This window comes from Melanotaenia boesemani, chromosome 5, assembly GCF_017639745.1.
Source record: "Melanotaenia boesemani isolate fMelBoe1 chromosome 5, fMelBoe1.pri, whole genome shotgun sequence".
NCBI classification, from domain to species: Eukaryota; Metazoa; Chordata; class Actinopteri; order Atheriniformes; family Melanotaeniidae; genus Melanotaenia; species Melanotaenia boesemani.
In genome coordinates this window covers 12,389,407-12,406,837 of record NC_055686.1, presented here as the reverse complement: position 1 = coordinate 12,406,837, position 17,431 = coordinate 12,389,407, and the positions used below count along the sequence as shown (strand labels likewise).

The window sequence follows — 17,431 nt, the reverse complement described above, 5'->3', positions numbered from 1 at the left end:
AAAGAAGCTGTTAATACAAAATTAAATGCAACATTACAACAAGAAGAAAACAGAAATATAGCTGCTGAAAACACACAGTTTCAAATTGCTTACAACTACTTATGAGCTGCAATAATTTAAAACAAAGGTTTCAGCACCAAAATATCCTCCTCAGTTCTGGCAAAACACATAGCCACAAGGCTAAAATTTCACCACCCAGGGAGGCGACCGCTGTCTTAGCCAAAAGGCCGAGAAGCGATAGCCCTCAACTGTCTGGCACCACACTGCCTTTTGTGGGCACGTAGCGCACTTGTGTTGGTGCCCGGTGTTGCCACTGGGAGTGGCAAATTTGCACCTCCGCCCATCCAGGCAATGCAGCGAGCGCTCCTAAATACGGGGGTTAAGGCTTGCTGTCTGCTGCACTCCGCAGCCAGCGACCCTTGCGCAAGAGATTTGGACACGACCGCTCTGGATATCAAAAGTTTGGCGACGAGATAGCGAGGGGTGGGAGGGGGTGTACATCCCACGAGAGGCTTTGTAGCTAAACAGCCCTTACTTTGAACAAGAAGAAAAGGCTTGAGCCAGAGGCAAAGCCTGCCAAAAATAGGATTGACTCATTAGCCACACTCTCCACGGAAGTCTTTAGTAAAAGGCGAAAGACTTATGCGTTATGAAGAGAAAGCGGAGCAAACTAGCCTGCAGGTGCAGAAGCGGGCCCCGCAGCCTAGTCAGTCCAGTCGCGTTTGTTACGGGTCAGGGCTTGGCTGTTTGAGAGAAGAAAGTGTGCTTCTCCCGGTTGCTCTGGAACAATGGAGGCAGGGCTTACACCATGGCTACAGCGGGCCAGTGGCACCAGGTCTGCGCTTTGCCTCTTAATTTCCGCGTGTCTGGAGGATGCCCGGGTCTGCAGCTGCAGAGGGCCGTCACGACCAGTGGGGGCCTTCTCGACAGTTGGTTTGCACTCGCCTCTGATCCCCATCAGCTTTGATTTATTGATTTATTTTTTTCTTCTAGTTTGGTTTTCAACAGTCGCTTAATTGTCAACCTGGGTTTCTTTCGGCCTCTCCAAAGCAACTTGGTGTTTCTCCCAACTTTGGTTTAACTCTCGCTATTCCCCAGCGCTTAATGGGACTGTGGTCAGCATGTAAGATTGTCTGTAAATGGGAGGAAGCAGAAAGCGTCCCAGGTCAGCTGCTTGGAATCACTTGGATGTCCTTGAGAAGAAATAGGGTTAAATGTATGCACTGCATTCAACACTTGACTTTGGCAAAAATACCACAACAATATGAAGACACCTACAGACCAAACATCCTCATGCCTCCATCAGTCCCAGCGCAACACAGTCCAGTGCTGAAAAAAGCCAGCTCTCCGTTTATGGTATGTACATCAACCGTATTAAGAATGAGAAATACTCTAGGAATCGTTTTGCTGTGTTGAGATCCACGTGTCCAAATAACATTTTTTGGGCACCCAGATGTCACCGTGGTAATGTGTTCTAAACGTTCCCAAAAGATAGATTTGTTTCCTGGAACAATTGTTCCCAACGATTCCATCTCCCAAATGTTGCATTTCTGCCATCGCTAACTCACGGCAGCCGAGCACCTGGCGCAACCTGATGCTAGGCTAGGCTAGGCGGCTGCCTGTTTGGCAACCCAAGCTGTGCGAAAGCGTCTCGCCCCCCACGCAGCGTGTTTGCAACTCTGCAACAATTTTGAAGAGAGCGCACCGCTCCTGGCGACACTGCAACGCCAGGTCGATGCATGGAGTGAACGGAGCGAGCTCCTCTTTCAGACTCCCATTCCCTAAAAATCCATTTAATATGTAGCCCTCACATGGAGGACATATCAGATATTAAACTGATAAGAACAGATTTTTTTCTTTCGTAAGGCTTTATTTTCACATTGTTTCAACATTTACATTTACTTCACACATTATTTTACCCATTTCACGCATTGCCTGTATATTACTAGGAAAATCCATTCTTGATCTGTAAAACCTAATTAAAAGGTTAAAAAAACAGCTATACAGATAAAAGCAATATACAGTGCACATACGTTAAAACTGGTAAAAGAACAGTGCTACTTTAAACTTTTAAAACATAGTTTCAAAGGATAAAAAAAAGAAGGGGAGGGGTGCAGCCCCCAGAAATCAGGTTCTCCATCGCTCTTATCTGCAGGAGCGGGGGGGGCCCTTGTACCTACAAACGGGGCCTCCCCACCCCTCCAAACATTTGGTCTCTCGGGCCTCCTGTCTTGTGCTCAGGGGGGATCCCCCCCTTCCTGCTCCTTCCCTCCATCCACACCCGGAGGGCCAGGCCGCTGCTGCCTCGACCTTCCTCGTGTGGCTCCGGCTCCCTCGTCCGAAGAGGCACAGGCGATGCTTCTTCGCAGCTGCGTCCTAGGCCTGCTGCCTGCAGATGTTATTTCTTTTATCGTTTCTGCTGCCATCCGAATCACAGCTGCTGGGGGGATCTGCCTGTGCCTCCTTACCAGCAAGTTCCTGGAGGTCCACATGGCGTCTTTTATGGCAGCCAGGGTGAGCCACTGTTTAGCATACTCCTCTTTGCTAACCTTTCCTTGGTGGCCCACCCCGTACAGCACCAGCTGTGCTGAAAGGACCTCCCTTGCTGGTAAGTTCGGGAATTGCAGGGAGCCGGCTGTTGCCCACAGGTCTACAGCAGCAGTGCACTCCCAGAGCAAATGTCTCACCGACTCTGGCGCGCCACAACCAGGTCGGGGACAGGTTGCGGTCGCTGACATGCCCCGGGAGTGCATGACGGCCCTGACCGGGAGGATCCCATGAGCCACCATCCACGACAGGTCCCGGAGTCTGTTTGGAAGGGCGGGATGGCCCACGTTGCGCCAAACGGTAGAAGCCTCACCAAGGGTGAGACCGCGCACTAGACACACCGGTTCCCGCTCCTGCACACAAGAAACCATAGCACGATGATTAGTAAGAACATGCACATCCTCCCCCTCCAATGTAAAATCCTTTAAAAACTTTTGTATAAAAGCATACATGGGTGGTAAGTTAAAAGACACGGGTACTTTGAGATTCACCGGTATTATTTTCAGCCTTCTTAAGTAGGATCCCATCCAGAACCCCGTCATTGCTGCCGACTTGGGGTTTCTGGAGGGATCCGTGGCCTGACTAAGATGAATTGCAACATATCTACACCCAAGAAACAATTTCAGGTCTGGGACTCCTTTGCCACCCTTTTCTTTTGGCTTTTTCATTTCCTCCCTCCTTAGTTTCTCGCACTTTGAGCCCCACAAGAAGTGAAAAATGGCTTGATCCAGTTCTAAAAACACTCTCCTTGATGGAATAAAAACAGCACTGATCGATAAAAGCAAAGGTAAAATCACTGCTTTTATGATTAAAACCTTCCCTTCTATCGTCAGTCCTCTCAGTCCCCAGTAACCCAGTCTTTTCCTAACTTTCCCTAATACATCCGTCCAGTTTTTCTCCCCACCCCCCTCTTTGTCAAACTTAATACCAAGTATTTTTTGTTCTGTCTGGGTCACTGTCAGTGGGAGTCCCTGGGTCTCTATTGGATTCCATGGTCCGTAAAACTGCACACGAGTTTTTTCTCTGTTCAGTTTTGAGCCTGAAGCTTGCCCGAACCAGTCCGTTACGTCTAAAGTCCTATTTATTGATGACATATCGGTACATAGTATATTTACATCGTCCATATATAATATTACCTTATTGGTCATTCCTCCACTCCCAGGGACTCCCACACCTTGGATTCTTTGGTCCCTTCTCAAGCCTTCTGCCAAGGGTTCTATACAGGCAACATACAGGAGGGCAGATAACGGACAACCCTGACGGACACCGCAGTTTAAATCCACTGCTTTTGTAAGAAAACCGTTAACCACAAATCTACTGCTAATGTCACGATAGAGCAGTCCCACCCAGTCCACAAATCTAGCTGGAAACCCCATCTTTTGCAGTACCTGGAACAGATACTGGTGCGAGACCCGATCAAAAGCCTTCTCGAAATCTAAATTTAGGACTACTAACCGAATGTTTCTGTCTCTCGCATAACAGATGGTATCTCGGATCAGTATGAGGCTGTCGGTGATCTTCCTCCCAGGAACGGCACAGGCTTGATCCGGGTGAATCACGTCTCTTAAAACCATGGTCATTCGTGTTGTTAAAAGCTTGCTAAAAAGTTTGCAGTCTACGTTTAAAAGTGTGATTGGTCTCCAATTTTTTAGGTCAGTCCTGTCTTTGTCTTTGTGTAGAAGCGTCACTATCCCTACTCTAAAACTGTCCGGAAGTCGGCTAAGAGTTTCAAATTCTTTAAAAACAACAAGCAAATCTGGTGCTAAAATGTCCCAAAAGGTCAAATAAAATTCCAAAGGGAGCCCATCGAGCCCAGGGGCCTTCCCTTTCTTAAACGTTGCTAAACATTTCCCGAGCTCAAAAGCTGTAAAATCTTGTTCCAAGGCCGCAGTCTTTGTTATTGTCTTTTCTATGTATTCCAGTACCTCATTTATTATTTCCTTGTGAACACTTTTTTCTTTGTATAAGTTTCGGTAATATCTTTCAACAGTTTCCAGCAGTTCTTGTGTATTATTTGCACTTTCTCCATTTTCTTTCTTTAACTTTACAAAACCTCCATCCTTATTGATAATCCTTTTGAAGAAGTACCTGGTGCATTTTTCACCTTCTTCGAGTTCACGCTCTCGGCTTCTTAGGATAATACCCCTGGCCCTTATTTCTGCTATGGTTTTCATTTCACGCTTTAAATCTTTTATTTCTTCATTGAAATTTATCCCCAGTTCCACTAGTTTAAAATATCGTTGTAATCGTCTTTGCAGCCCCATCATGCAATTTTGTTCCTTCGCTTTCTTTTTTTTACTATTTTTTTTAAAAAAAGTCTGGGTCCTTTCCTTCACCATCTCCCACCACTGTGCACGTGTGTTGTATAGGTCCTGAAGGGTCTGCCAGTCCTGATACTGCTCCCTGTACTGGTCGACGGTGGTTTGGTCCTCCAACAGGGAGCAGTTCAGTTTCCACAGACCACTTCCATAAGTCACACCCGAAGTTAGTGACAGCGTGCAGGATAGCATGTGGTGATCTGAAAAAAAGATAGGTGTTAATCTAGCATCACTTATCTGGCAGTCACGTGTAAAAAGGTAGTCTATACGAGAGGCTTTGGTGCCGTCACCACTGTACCAGGTGAAGCCCTCCTCTCTGGGATGCATTTTTCTAAAGCAGTCAGTCAATTTAAAGTCCTTACATATATTTTGTATTAAAACTGATGATTTGTCTACTTTCAAACCCTCCCCCGCCCCTCTTCTATCCTTATGGCTTAGAATGCAGTTTAAGTCCCCCCCGAAAACCAGTGGTGCCCTCCCCAGCATGTGGGGCTGCAGCTCCTCCAGAAGGTCATACCTGTCATTTTTGTCGTTAAAACCATAAATATTTAAGAGCTTAAAAGTCTGTCCCATAAAAGTCAAATACGCTAAAAGTGCCCGACCATCTCTCACCACAGTGCTTCCCTTCACCATTATCCTAGGGTTTTTTATTAAAATGGCCACACCGTCGTTTTTATTCTCATTTGATCCACTCCAGATAGAGGGATATGGCCATTTCTGCTCCATCCTCTTATAATGTTTCTGGAAGGGTAAGCCACACTCTTGTAACAAAATCACGTCGGAGTTATAGGACTGTAGACACGATAAGACCATTTGTGCTCTCAGTTCTGACTTTACACTCCTCACGTTTAATGTTGAGAGGGTGAGAGTCATTAATAGAATATGGAAAAGGTATGCCATTTGGGGAGTTTTGTTTACAGAGAGAGACAGAAGTAACCATTCTACGTTGCCAATACAGTTCTCTAAGTAATCTCCTGTGAGCGGAGCTCCTCTTTCACCTCCTCAGTTGGGAGGGAAGTGGTTTCAGCTCCACCCCCCCTTCGAAACCTTGGTGTGGGTCTCTGTTGTAAGGCGTAGTCCATTTTATTGTTTTTCGGGGTTGATTGTAGAGCTAGTGTTAAAAAAGAGACCTCGTTTGGAGAGTCAGGGGGGAAGACTCTGGTATCCCCCGCAGACGAACTATCTGAAGAGATACCTGTCCTTCCCCTCTTCTCCATTACAATAGGAGAGTCCGAAGACAACTCTGACACCGGCCTCTTATTTTGCTGACCCTCTGGAGGAAGGGCTTCATCACTATTATCTTGTGCTTCTTCCATCTCACACTCCATAATAGCTCCACCATTTGCCTGCATTTCCCCCTCTCCACTCTCTCCACTTGAGCTGGTTGTGGAAAGGGTTTCTGCAGGCTCCTCCTCCTCTCCCGCCTCACCTGATGGTTGTCCACCAATCTCCTCTCTTGGCGGGAGATTTGAATTTTCGGGTCTAGCTTCCTTAATTAGCTGCTCAACTAGCTCCAGCTGTCCTCCATCCTGATTCTTTTCCTTTCTTTCCTTTTTCAGTTTGTTGGCAAACGATTTTGGGCAATCCCTGAAGAGATGGTTTATTTCCCCACAGAGATTACACTTTCTGCCATTGGTACATTCCTCAAAGGTGTGCCCAATTTCTCTACATTTTCCACAAAACGTTTTATCACAAGCTTCTACCAGGTGCCCATGCTCACCACACCTGCGGCAGAGCTTGGGCTGTCCCTGGTAATGAATGTAGCCTCTGTTTTCGCCCAGCACTATCATATTTGGTAGGTGCTTCAGGCCCTGGAAGCCCAGAGGGTCTTGCCATTGTTGTATGGGGACCCTCCAGGCACAATTCCAGATGCCGTCCGCGTCCCTAACCTTGGTAGCCTGGCCTCTGACAGTGCAAAATCTTCCCAACCATATACATATATCGTCTGCATTTACCGTTTCATTGAACATTTTGACGATAACTGTTTTATAGCTATTGTCGGTTAGTTTCTCCACGTTAAATGCAGAGAATTGGGTCTTCACATTCTCAATCCTAATCCAAAATTCGGTCAACATAGCCGCAGAAACAAAACTTACGTCAAAACCTTTGCTGGATGGTAAAGTCAGTATACAATTTAAATCTTTTGGAAGAAAGTTTAACTCTTTCTGTATAAACTTTCTGGAAAAGTCTAGCCTTGACATCTCATAAGATTTACCCTCTTCTTGTTTGAAAAGGAAGCGCACGCTGTGGTGCCTCCTCATGCCGGCAAAGTTAGCCGACATGGTGGAGGCACCACAAACTCAAAAAAAAAAAAAAAAAAAAAAAAAAAGAAGAAGTGAAACACACACACACAAAAAGAAGTGCTCAAAGAAAAACTTAAAAGAAACGTACCTTCCGTTTTCCTAAAAAAAAAGGCGTTAATACAAAATTATGTGCACAATTACACCAAAAGAAGAGATATAGCTGCTGAAAACACACAGTTTTAAATTACTTACAACTATTTATGAGCTGCAATCATTCAAAACAAAGGTTTCAGCACCGAGATATCCTCCAAAGTTCTGGCAAAACATATAGCCACAAGGCTAAAATTTCACCACCCAAGGAGGCGATCGCAGTCTTAGCCAAAAGGCCGAGAAGCGATAGCCCTCAACTGTCTGGCACCACACTGCCTTTTGTGGGCACGTAGCGCACTTGTGTTGGTGCCCGGTGTTGCCACTGGGAGTGGCAAATTTGCACCTCCGCCCATCCAGGCAATGCAGCGAGCGCTCCTAAATACGGGGGTTAAGGCTTGCTGTCTGCTGCACTCCGCAGCCAGCGACCCTTGCGCAAGAGATTTGGACACGACCGCTCTGGATATCAAAAGTTTGGCGACGAGATAGCTGAGGGGTGGGAGGGGGTGTACATCCCACGAGAGGCTTTGTAGCTAAACAGCCCTTACTTTGAACAAGAAGAAAAGGCTTGAGCCAGAGGCAAAGCCTGCCAAAAATAGGATTGACTCATTAGCCACACTCTCCACGGAAGTCTTTAGTAAAAGGCGAAAGACTTATGCGTTATGAAGAGAAAGCGGAGCAAACTAGCCTGCAGGTGCAGAAGCGGGCCCCGCAGCCTAGTCAGTCCAGTCGCGTTTGTTACGGGTCAGGGCTTGGCTGTTTGAGAGAAGAAAGTGTGCTTCTCCCGGTTGCTCTGGAACAATGGAGGCAGGGCTTACACCATGGCTACAGCGGGCCAGTGGCACCAGGTCTGCGCTTTGCCTCTTAATTTCCGCGTGTCTGGAGGATGCCCGGGTCTGCAGCTGCAGAGGGCCGTCACGACCAGTGGGGGCCTTCTCGACAGTTGGTTTGCACTCGCCTCTGATCCCCATCAGCTTTGATTTATTGATTTATCTTTTTCTTCTAGTTTGGTTTTCAACAGTCGCTTAATTGTCAACCTGGGTTTCTTTCGGCCTCTCCAAAGCAACTTGGTGTTTCTCCCAACTTTGGTTTAACTCTCACTATTCCCCAGCGCTTAATGGGACTGTGGTCAGCATGTAAGATTGTCTGTAAATGGGAGGAAGCAGAAAGCGTCCCAGGTCAGCTGCTTGGAATCACTTGGATGTCCTTGAGAAGAAATAGGGTTAAATGTATGCACTGCATTCAACACTTGACTTTGGCAAAAATACCACAACAATATGAAGACACCTACAGACCAAACATCCTCATGCCTCCATCAGTCCCAGCGCAACACAGTCCAGTGCTGAAAAAAGCCAGCTCTCCGTTTATGGTATGTACATCAACCGTATTAAGAATGAGAAATACTCTAGGAATCGTTTTGCTGTGTTGAGATCCACGTGTCCAAATAACATTTTTTGGGCAACCAGATGTCACCGTGGTAATGTGTTCTAAACGTTCCCAAAAGATGGATTTGTTTCCTGGAACAATTGTTCCCAACGATTCCATCTCCCAAATGTTGCATTTCTGCCATCGCTAACTCACGGCAGCCGAGCGCCTGGCGCAACCTGATGCTAGGCTAGGCTAGGCTAGGCGGCTGCCTGTTTGGCAACCCAAGCTCTGCGAAAGCGTCTCGCCCCCCACGCAGCGTGTTTGCAACTCTGCAACAATTTTGAAGAGAGCGCACCGCTCCTGGCGACACTGCAACGCCAGGTCGATGCATGGAGTGAACGGAGCGAGCTCCTCTTTCAGACTCCCATTCCCTAAAAATCCATTTAATATGTAGCCCTCACATGGAGGACATATCAGATATTAAACTGATAAGAACAGATTTTTTTCTTTCGTAAGGCTTTATTTTCACATTGTTTCAACATTTACATTTACTTCACACATTATTTTACCCATTTCACGCATTGCCTGTATATTACTAGGAAAATCCATTCTTGATCTGTAAAACCTAATTAAAAGGTTAAAAAAACAGCTATACAGATAAAAGCAATATACAGTGCACATACGTTAAAACTGGTAAAAGAACAGTGCTACTTTAAACTTTTAAAACATAGTTTCAAAGGATAAAAAAAAGAAGGGGAGGGGTGCAGCCCCCAGAAATCAGGTTCTCCATCGCTCTTATCTGCAGGAGCGGGGGGGGCCCTTGTACCTACAAACGGGGCCTCCCCACCCCTCCAAACATTTGGTCTCTCGGGCCTCCTGTCTTGTGCTCAGGGGGGATCCCCCCCTTCCTGCTCCTTCCCTCCATCCACACCCGGAGGGCCAGGCCGCTGCTGCCTCGACCTTCCTCGTGTGGCTCCGGCTCCCTCGTCCGAAGAGGCACAGGCGATGCTTCTTCGCAGCTGCGTCCTAGGCCTGCTGCCTGCAGATGTTATTTCTTTTATCGTTTCTGCTGCCATCCGGAATCACAGCTGCTGGGGGGATCTGCCTGTGCCTCCTTACCAGCAAGTTCCTGGAGGTCCACATGGCGTCTTTTATGGCAGCCAGGGTGGGCCACTGTTTAGCATACGTCCTCCTTATGCTAACCTTTTCCTTGGTGGCCCACCCCGTACAGCACCAGCTGTGCTGAAAGGACCTCCCTTGCTGGTAAGTTCGGGAATTGCAGGGAGCCGGCTGTTGCCCACAGGTCTACAGCAGCAGTGCACTCCCAGAGCAAATGTCTCACCGACTCTGGCGCGCCACAACCAGGTCGGGGACAGGTTGCGGTCGCTGACATGCCCCGGGAGTGCATGACGGCCCTGACCGGGAGGATCCCATGAGCCACCATCCACGACAGGTCCCGGAGTCTGTTTGGAAGGGCGGGATGGCCCACGTTGCGCCAAACGGTAGAAGCCTCACCAAGGGTGAGACCGCGCACTAGACACACCGGTTCCCGCTCCTGCACACAAGAAACCATAGCACGATGATTAGTAAGAACATGCACATCCTCCCCCTCCAATGTAAAATCCTTTAAAAACTTTTGTATAAAAGCATACATGGGTGGTAAGTTAAAAGACACGGGTACTTTGAGATTCACCGGTATTATTTTCAGCCTTCTTAAGTAGGATCCCATCCAGAACCCCGTCATTGCTGCCGACTTGGGGTTTCTGGAGGGATCCGTGGCCTGACTAAGATGAATTGCAACATATCTACACCCAAGAAACAATTTCAGGTCTGGGACTCCTTTGCCACCCTTTTCTTTTGGCTTTTTCATTTCCTCCCTCCTTAGTTTCTCGCACTTTGAGCCCCACAAGAAGTGAAAAATGGCTTGATCCAGTTCTAAAAACACTCTCCTTGATGGAATAAAAACAGCACTGATCGATAAAAGCAAAGGTAAAATCACTGCTTTTATGATTAAAACCTTCCCTTCTATCGTCAGTCCTCTCAGTCCCCAGTAACCCAGTCTTTTCCTAACTTTCCCTAATACATCCGTCCAGTTTTTCTCCCCACCCCCCTCTTTGTCAAACTTAATACCAAGTATTTTTTGTTCTGTCTGGGTCACTGTCAGTGGGAGTCCCTGGGTCTCTATTGGATTCCATGGTCCGTAAAACTGCACACGAGTTTTTTCTCTGTTCAGTTTTGAGCCTGAAGCTTGCCCGAACCAGTCCGTTACGTCTAAAGTCCTATTTATTGATGACATATCGGTACATAGTATATTTACATCGTCCATATATAATATTACCTTATTGGTCATTCCTCCACTCCCAGGGACTCCCACACCTTGGATTCTTTGGTCCCTTCTCAAGCCTTCTGCCAAGGGTTCTATACAGGCAACATACAGGAGGGCAGATAACGGACAACCCTGACGGACACCGCAGTTTAAATCCACTGCTTTTGTAAGAAAACCGTTAACCACAAATCTACTGCTAATGTCACGATAGAGCAGTCCCACCCAGTCCACAAATCTAGCTGGAAACCCCATCTTTTGCAGTACCTGGAACAGATACTGGTGCGAGACCCGATCAAAAGCCTTCTCGAAATCTAAATTTAGGACTACTAACCGAATGTTTCTGTCTCTCGCATAACAGATGGTATCTCGGATCAGTATGAGGCTGTCGGTGATCTTCCTCCCAGGAACGGCGCAGGCTTGATCCGGGTGAATCACGTCTCTTAAAACCATGGTCATTCGTGTTGTTAAAAGCTTGCTAAAAAGTTTGCAGTCTACGTTTAAAAGTGTGATTGGTCTCCAATTTTTTAGGTCAGTCCTGTCTTTGTCTTTGTGAAGAAGCGTCACTATCCCTACTCTAAAACTGTCCGGAAGTCGGCTAAGAGTTTCAAATTCTTTAAAAACAACAAGCAAATCTGGTGCTAAAATGTCCCAAAAGGTCAAATAAAATTCCAAAGGGAGCCCATCGAGCCCAGGGGCCTTCCCTTTCTTAAACGTTGCTAAACATTTCCCGAGCTCAAAAGCTGTAAAATCTTGTTCCAAGGCCGCAGTCTTTGTTATTGTCTTTTCTATGTATTCCAGTACCTCATTTATTATTTCCTTGTGAACACTTTTTTCTTTGTATAAGTTTCGGTAATATCTTTCAACAGTTTCCAGCAGTTCTTGTGTATTATTTGCACTTTCTCCATTTTCTTTCTTTAACTTTACAAAACCTCCATCCTTATTGATAATCCTTTTGAAGAAGTACCTGGTGCATTTTTCACCTTCTTCGAGTTCACGCTCTCGGCTTCTTAGGATAATACCCCTGGCCCTTATTTCTGCTATGGTTTTCATTTCACGCTTTAAATCTTTTATTTCTTCATTGAAATTTATCCCCAGTTCCACTAGTTTAAAATATCGTTGTAATCGTCTTTGCAGCCCCATCATGCAATTTTGTTCCTTCGCTTTCTTTTTTTTACTTTTTTTTTAAAAAAAGTCTGGGTCCTTTCCTTCACCATCTCCCACCACTGTGCACGTGTGTTGTATAGGTCCTGAAGGGTCTGCCAGTCCTGATACTGCTCCCTGTACTGGTCGACGGTGGTTTGGTCCTCCAACAGGGAGCAGTTCAGTTTCCACAGACCACTTCCATAAGTCACACCCGAAGTTAGTGACAGCGTGCAGGATAGCATGTGGTGATCTGAAAAAAAGATAGGTGTTAATCTAGCATCACTTATCTGGCAGTCACGTGTAAAAAGGTAGTCTATACGAGAGGCTTTGGTGCCGTCACCACTGTACCAGGTGAAGCCCTCCTCTCTGGGATGCATTTTTCTAAAGCAGTCAGTCAATTTAAAGTCCTTACATATATTTTGTATTAAAACTGATGATTTGTCTACTTTCAAACCCTCCCCCGCCCCTCTTCTATCCTTATGGCTTAGAATGCAGTTTAAGTCCCCCCCGAAAACCAGTGGTGCCCTCCCCAGCATGTGGGGCTGCAGCTCCTCCAGAAGGTCATACCTGTCATTTTTGTCGTTAAAACCATAAATATTTAAGAGCTTAAAAGTCTGTCCCATAAAAGTCAAATACGCTAAAAGTGCCCGACCATCTCTCACCACAGTGCTTCCCTTCACCATTATCCTAGGGTTTTTTATTAAAATGGCCACACCGTCGTTTTTATTCTCATTTGATCCACTCCAGATAGAGGGATATGGCCATTTCTGCTCCATCCTCTTATAATGTTTCTGGAAGGGTAAGCCACACTCTTGTAACAAAATCACGTCGGAGTTATAGGACTGTAGACACGATAAGACCATTTGTGCTCTCAGTTCTGACTTTACACTCCTCACGTTTAATGTTGAGAGGGTGAGAGTCATTAATAGAATATGGAAAAGGTATGCCATTTGGGGAGTTTTGTTTACAGAGAGAGACAGAAGTAACCATTCTACGTTGCCAATACAGTTCTCTAAGTAATCTCCTGTGAGCGGAGCTCCTCTTTCACCTCCTCAGTTGGGAGGGAAGTGGTTTCAGCTCCACCCCCCCTTCGAAACCTTGGTGTGGGTCTCTGTTGTAAGGCGTAGTCCATTTTATTGTTTTTCGGGGTTGATTGTAGAGCTAGTGTTAAAAAAGAGACCTCGTTTGGAGAGTCAGGGGGGAAGACTCTGGTATCCCCCGCAGACGAACTATCTGAAGAGATACCTGTCCTTCCCCTCTTCTCCATTACAATAGGAGAGTCCGAAGACAACTCTGACACCGGCCTCTTATTTTGCTGACCCTCTGGAGGAAGGGCTTCATCACTATTATCTTGTGCTTCTTCCATCTCACACTCCATAATAGCTCCACCATTTGCCTGCATTTCCCCCTCTCCACTCTCTCCACTTGAGCTGGTTGTGGAAAGGGTTTCTGCAGGCTCCTCCTCCTCTCCCACCTCATCTGAAGACTGTTCTCCAATCCCCTCTGTTGGCGGGAGATTTGAAATTTTTAAACCAGGCTCTTCAATTAGCTGTCTAACGGGCTCCAGCTGTCTTTCATTTTGTCTTTTAACCATTTTGTCCATTTTCAGTTTATTAGCAAAGGATTTAGGGCAATCTCTGAAGAGGTGATTTCTGTCTCCACAGAGATTACAAGCTCTGCCATTCGTACATTCCTCAAAGGTATGTCCCACTTCTCTGCACTTTCCACAAAACGTTACCTCACATGCCTCTACCAGGTGCCCGTGTTCGCCACACTTGCGGCAGAGCTTGGGCTGCCCCTGGTAGTGAATGTAGCCTCTGTTCTCACCCAGCACTATCATATTTGGCAAGTGTTTCAGGCCCTGGAATCCCTGGGGGTCCTGCCATTGTTGAATGGGGACCCTCCAGGCGCAATTCCAGATGCCATCCACGTCTCTTACCTTAATAGCCTGGCCTTTAACAGTGCAAAATCTTCCCAACCATATACATATATCGTCTGCATTTACCGTTTCATTGAACATTTTGACGATAACTGTTTTATAGCTATTGTCGGTTAGTTTCTCCACGTTAAATGCAGAGAATTGGGTCTTCACATTCTCAATCCTAATCCAAAATTCGGTCAACATAGCCGCAGAAACAAAACTTACGTCAAAACCTTTGCTGGATGGTAAAGTCAGTATACAATTTAAATCTTTTGGAAGAAAGTTTAACTCTTTCTGTATAAACTTTCTGGAAAAGTCTAGCCTAGACATCTCATAAGATTTACCCTCTTCTTGTTTGAAAAGGAAGCGCACGCTGTGGTGCCTCCTCATGCCGGCAAAGTTAGCCGACATGGTGGAGGCACCACAAACTCAAAAAAAAGAAGTGAAACACACACACACAAAAAGAAGTGCTCAAAGAAAAACTTAAAAGAAACTTACCTTCCGTTTTCCTAAAAAAAAAGGCGTTAATACAAAATTATGTGCACAATTACACCAAAAGAAGAGATATAGCTGCTGAAAACACACAGTTTTAAATTACTTACAACTATTTATGAGCTGCAATCATTCAAAACAAAGGTTTCAGCACCGAGATATCCTCCAAAGTTCTGGCAAAACATATAGCCACAAGGCTAAAATTTCACCACCCAAGGAGGCGATCGCAGTCTTAGCCAAAAGGCCGAGAAGCGATAGCCCTCAACTGTCTGGCACCACACTGCCTTTTGTGGGCACGTAGCGCACTTGTGTTGGTGCCCGGTGTTGCCACTGGGAGTGGCAAATTTGCACCTCCGCCCATCCAGGCAATGCAGCGAGCGCTCCTAAATACGGGGGTTAAGGCTTGCTGTCTGCTGCACTCCGCAGCCAGCGACCCTTGCGCAAGAGATTTGGACACGACCGCTCTGGATATCAAAAGTTTGGCGACGAGATAGCGAGGGGTGGGAGGGGGTGTACATCCCACGAGAGGCTTTGTAGCTAAACAGCCCTTACTTTGAACAAGAAGAAAAGGCTTGAGCCAGAGGCAAAGCCTGCCAAAAATAGGATTGACTCATTAGCCACACTCTCCACGGAAGTCTTTAGTAAAAGGCGAAAGACTTATGCGTTATGAAGAGAAAGCGGAGCAAACTAGCCTGCAGGTGCAGAAGCGGGCCCCGCAGCCTAGTCAGTCCAGTCGCGTTTGTTACGGGTCAGGGCTTGGCTGTTTGAGAGAAGAAAGTGTGCTTCTCCCGGTTGCTCTGGAACAATGGAGGCAGGGCTTACACCATGGCTACAGCGGGCCAGTGGCACCAGGTCTGCGCTTTGCCTCTTAATTTCCGCGTGTCTGGAGGATGCCCGGGTCTGCAGCTGCAGAGGGCCGTCACGACCAGTGGGGGCCTTCTCGACAGTTGGTTTGCACTCGCCTCTGATCCCCATCAGCTTTGATTTATTGATTTATCTTTTTCTTCTAGTTTGGTTTTCAACAGTCGCTTAATTGTCAACCTGGGTTTCTTTCGGCCTCTCCAAAGCAACTTGGTGTTTCTCCCAACTTTGGTTTAACTCTCACTATTCCCCAGCGCTTAATGGGACTGTGGTCAGCATGTAAGATTGTCTGTAAATGGGAGGAAGCAGAAAGCGTCCCAGGTCAGCTGCTTGGAATCACTTGGATGTCCTTGAGAAGAAATAGGGTTAAATGTATGCACTGCATTCAACACTTGACTTTGGCAAAAATACCACAACAATATGAAGACACCTACAGACCAAACATCCTCATGCCTCCATCAGTCCCAGCGCAACACAGTCCAGTGCTGAAAAAAGCCAGCTCTCCGTTTATGGTATGTACATCAACCGTATTAAGAATGAGAAATACTCTAGGAATCGTTTTGCTGTGTTGAGATCCACGTGTCCAAATAACATTTTTTGGGCAACCAGATGTCACCGTGGTAATGTGTTCTAAACGTTCCCAAAAGATGGATTTGTTTCCTGGAACAATTGTTCCCAACGATTCCATCTCCCAAATGTTGCATTTCTGCCATCGCTAACTCACGGCAGCCGAGCGCCTGGCGCAACCTGATGCTAGGCTAGGCTAGGCGGCTGCCTGTTTGGCAACCCAAGCTCTGCGAAAGCGTCTCGCCCCCCACGCAGCGTGTTTGCAACTCTGCAACAATTTTGAAGAGAGCGCACCGCTCCTGGCGACACTGCAACGCCAGGTCGATGCATGGAGTGAACGGAGCGAGCTCCTCTTTCAGACTCCCATTCCCTAAAAATCCATTTAATATGTAGCCCTCACATGGAGGACATATCAGATATTAAACTGATAAGAACAGATACTACACTTGATCTTAGCCAAAAGGCCGAGAAGCGATAGCCCTCAACTGTCTGGCACCACACTGCCTTTTGTGGGCACGTAGCGCACTTGTGTTGGTGCCCGGTGTTGCCACTGGGAGTGGCAAATTTGCACCTCCGCCCATCCAGGCAATGCAGCGAGCGCTCCTAAATACGGGGGTTAAGGCTTGCTGTCTGCTGCACTCCGCAGCCAGCGACCCTTGCGCAAGAGATTTGGACACGACCGCTCTGGATATCAAAAGTTTGGCGACGAGATAGCGAGGGGTGGGAGGGGGTGTACATCCCACGAGAGGCTTTGTAGCTAAACAGCCCTTACTTTGAACAAGAAGAAAAGGCTTGAGCCAGAGGCAAAGCCTGCCAAAAATAGGATTGACTCATTAGCCACACTCTCCACGGAAGTCTTTAGTAAAAGGCGAAAGACTTATGCGTTATGAAGAGAAAGCGGAGCAAACTAGCCTGCAGGTGCAGAAGCGGGCCCCGCAGCCTAGTCAGTCCAGTCGCGTTTGTTACGGGTCAGGGCTTGGCTGTTTGAGAGAAGAAAGTGTGCTTCTCCCGGTTGCTCTGGAACAATGGAGGCAGGGCTTACACCATGGCTACAGCGGGCCAGTGGCACCAGGTCTGCGCTTTGCCTCTTAATTTCCGCGTGTCTGGAGGATGCCCGGGTCTGCAGCTGCAGAGGGCCGTCACGACCAGTGGGGGCCTTCTCGACAGTTGGTTTGCACTCGCCTCTGATCCCCATCAGCTTTGATTTATTGATTTATTTTTTTCTTCTAGTTTGGTTTTCAACAGTCGGTTAATTGTCAACCTGGGTTTCTTTCGGCCTCTCCAAAGCAACTTGGTGTTTCTCCCAACTTTGGTTTAACTCTCACTATTCCCCAGCGCTTAATGGGACTGTGGTCAGCATGTAAGATTGTCTGTAAATGGGAGGAAGCAGAAAGCGTCCCAGGTCAGCTGCTTGGAATCACTTGGATGTCCTTGAGAAGAAATAGGGTTAAATGTATGCACTGCATTCAACACTTGACTTTGGCAAAAATACCACAAC

General features: G+C 46.8%; 5 non-coding genes and 2 pseudogenes across 5 annotated transcripts; all 7 read right to left on the bottom strand.

Annotated features, from left to right (window-relative positions):
- Positions 1 to 551: 551 nt before the first annotated feature.
- LOC121640879 lies at positions 552 to 669 on the bottom strand. Its single transcript, XR_006010610.1, has one exon. It is a non-coding gene; the product is annotated as a U5 spliceosomal RNA (small nuclear RNA).
- A 1,025-nt stretch (positions 670 to 1,694) lies between these two features.
- LOC121640857 lies at positions 1,695 to 1,871 on the bottom strand (annotated as a pseudogene).
- Positions 1,872 to 7,819: 5,948 nt separating this feature from the next.
- On the bottom strand, positions 7,820 to 7,937 carry LOC121640878. The gene has a single exon (XR_006010609.1). It is a non-coding gene; the product is annotated as a U5 spliceosomal RNA (small nuclear RNA).
- A 1,030-nt stretch (positions 7,938 to 8,967) lies between these two features.
- LOC121640856 lies at positions 8,968 to 9,144 on the bottom strand (annotated as a pseudogene).
- A 5,929-nt stretch (positions 9,145 to 15,073) lies between these two features.
- LOC121640877 lies at positions 15,074 to 15,191 on the bottom strand. The gene has a single exon (XR_006010608.1). It is a non-coding gene; the product is annotated as a U5 spliceosomal RNA (small nuclear RNA).
- Positions 15,192 to 16,216: 1,025 nt separating this feature from the next.
- Positions 16,217 to 16,409, bottom strand: LOC121640853. Its single transcript, XR_006010591.1, has one exon. It is a non-coding gene; the product is annotated as a U2 spliceosomal RNA (small nuclear RNA).
- Positions 16,410 to 16,721: 312 nt separating this feature from the next.
- On the bottom strand, positions 16,722 to 16,839 carry LOC121640876. Its single transcript, XR_006010607.1, has one exon. It is a non-coding gene; the product is annotated as a U5 spliceosomal RNA (small nuclear RNA).
- Positions 16,840 to 17,431: the final 592 nt, after the last annotated feature.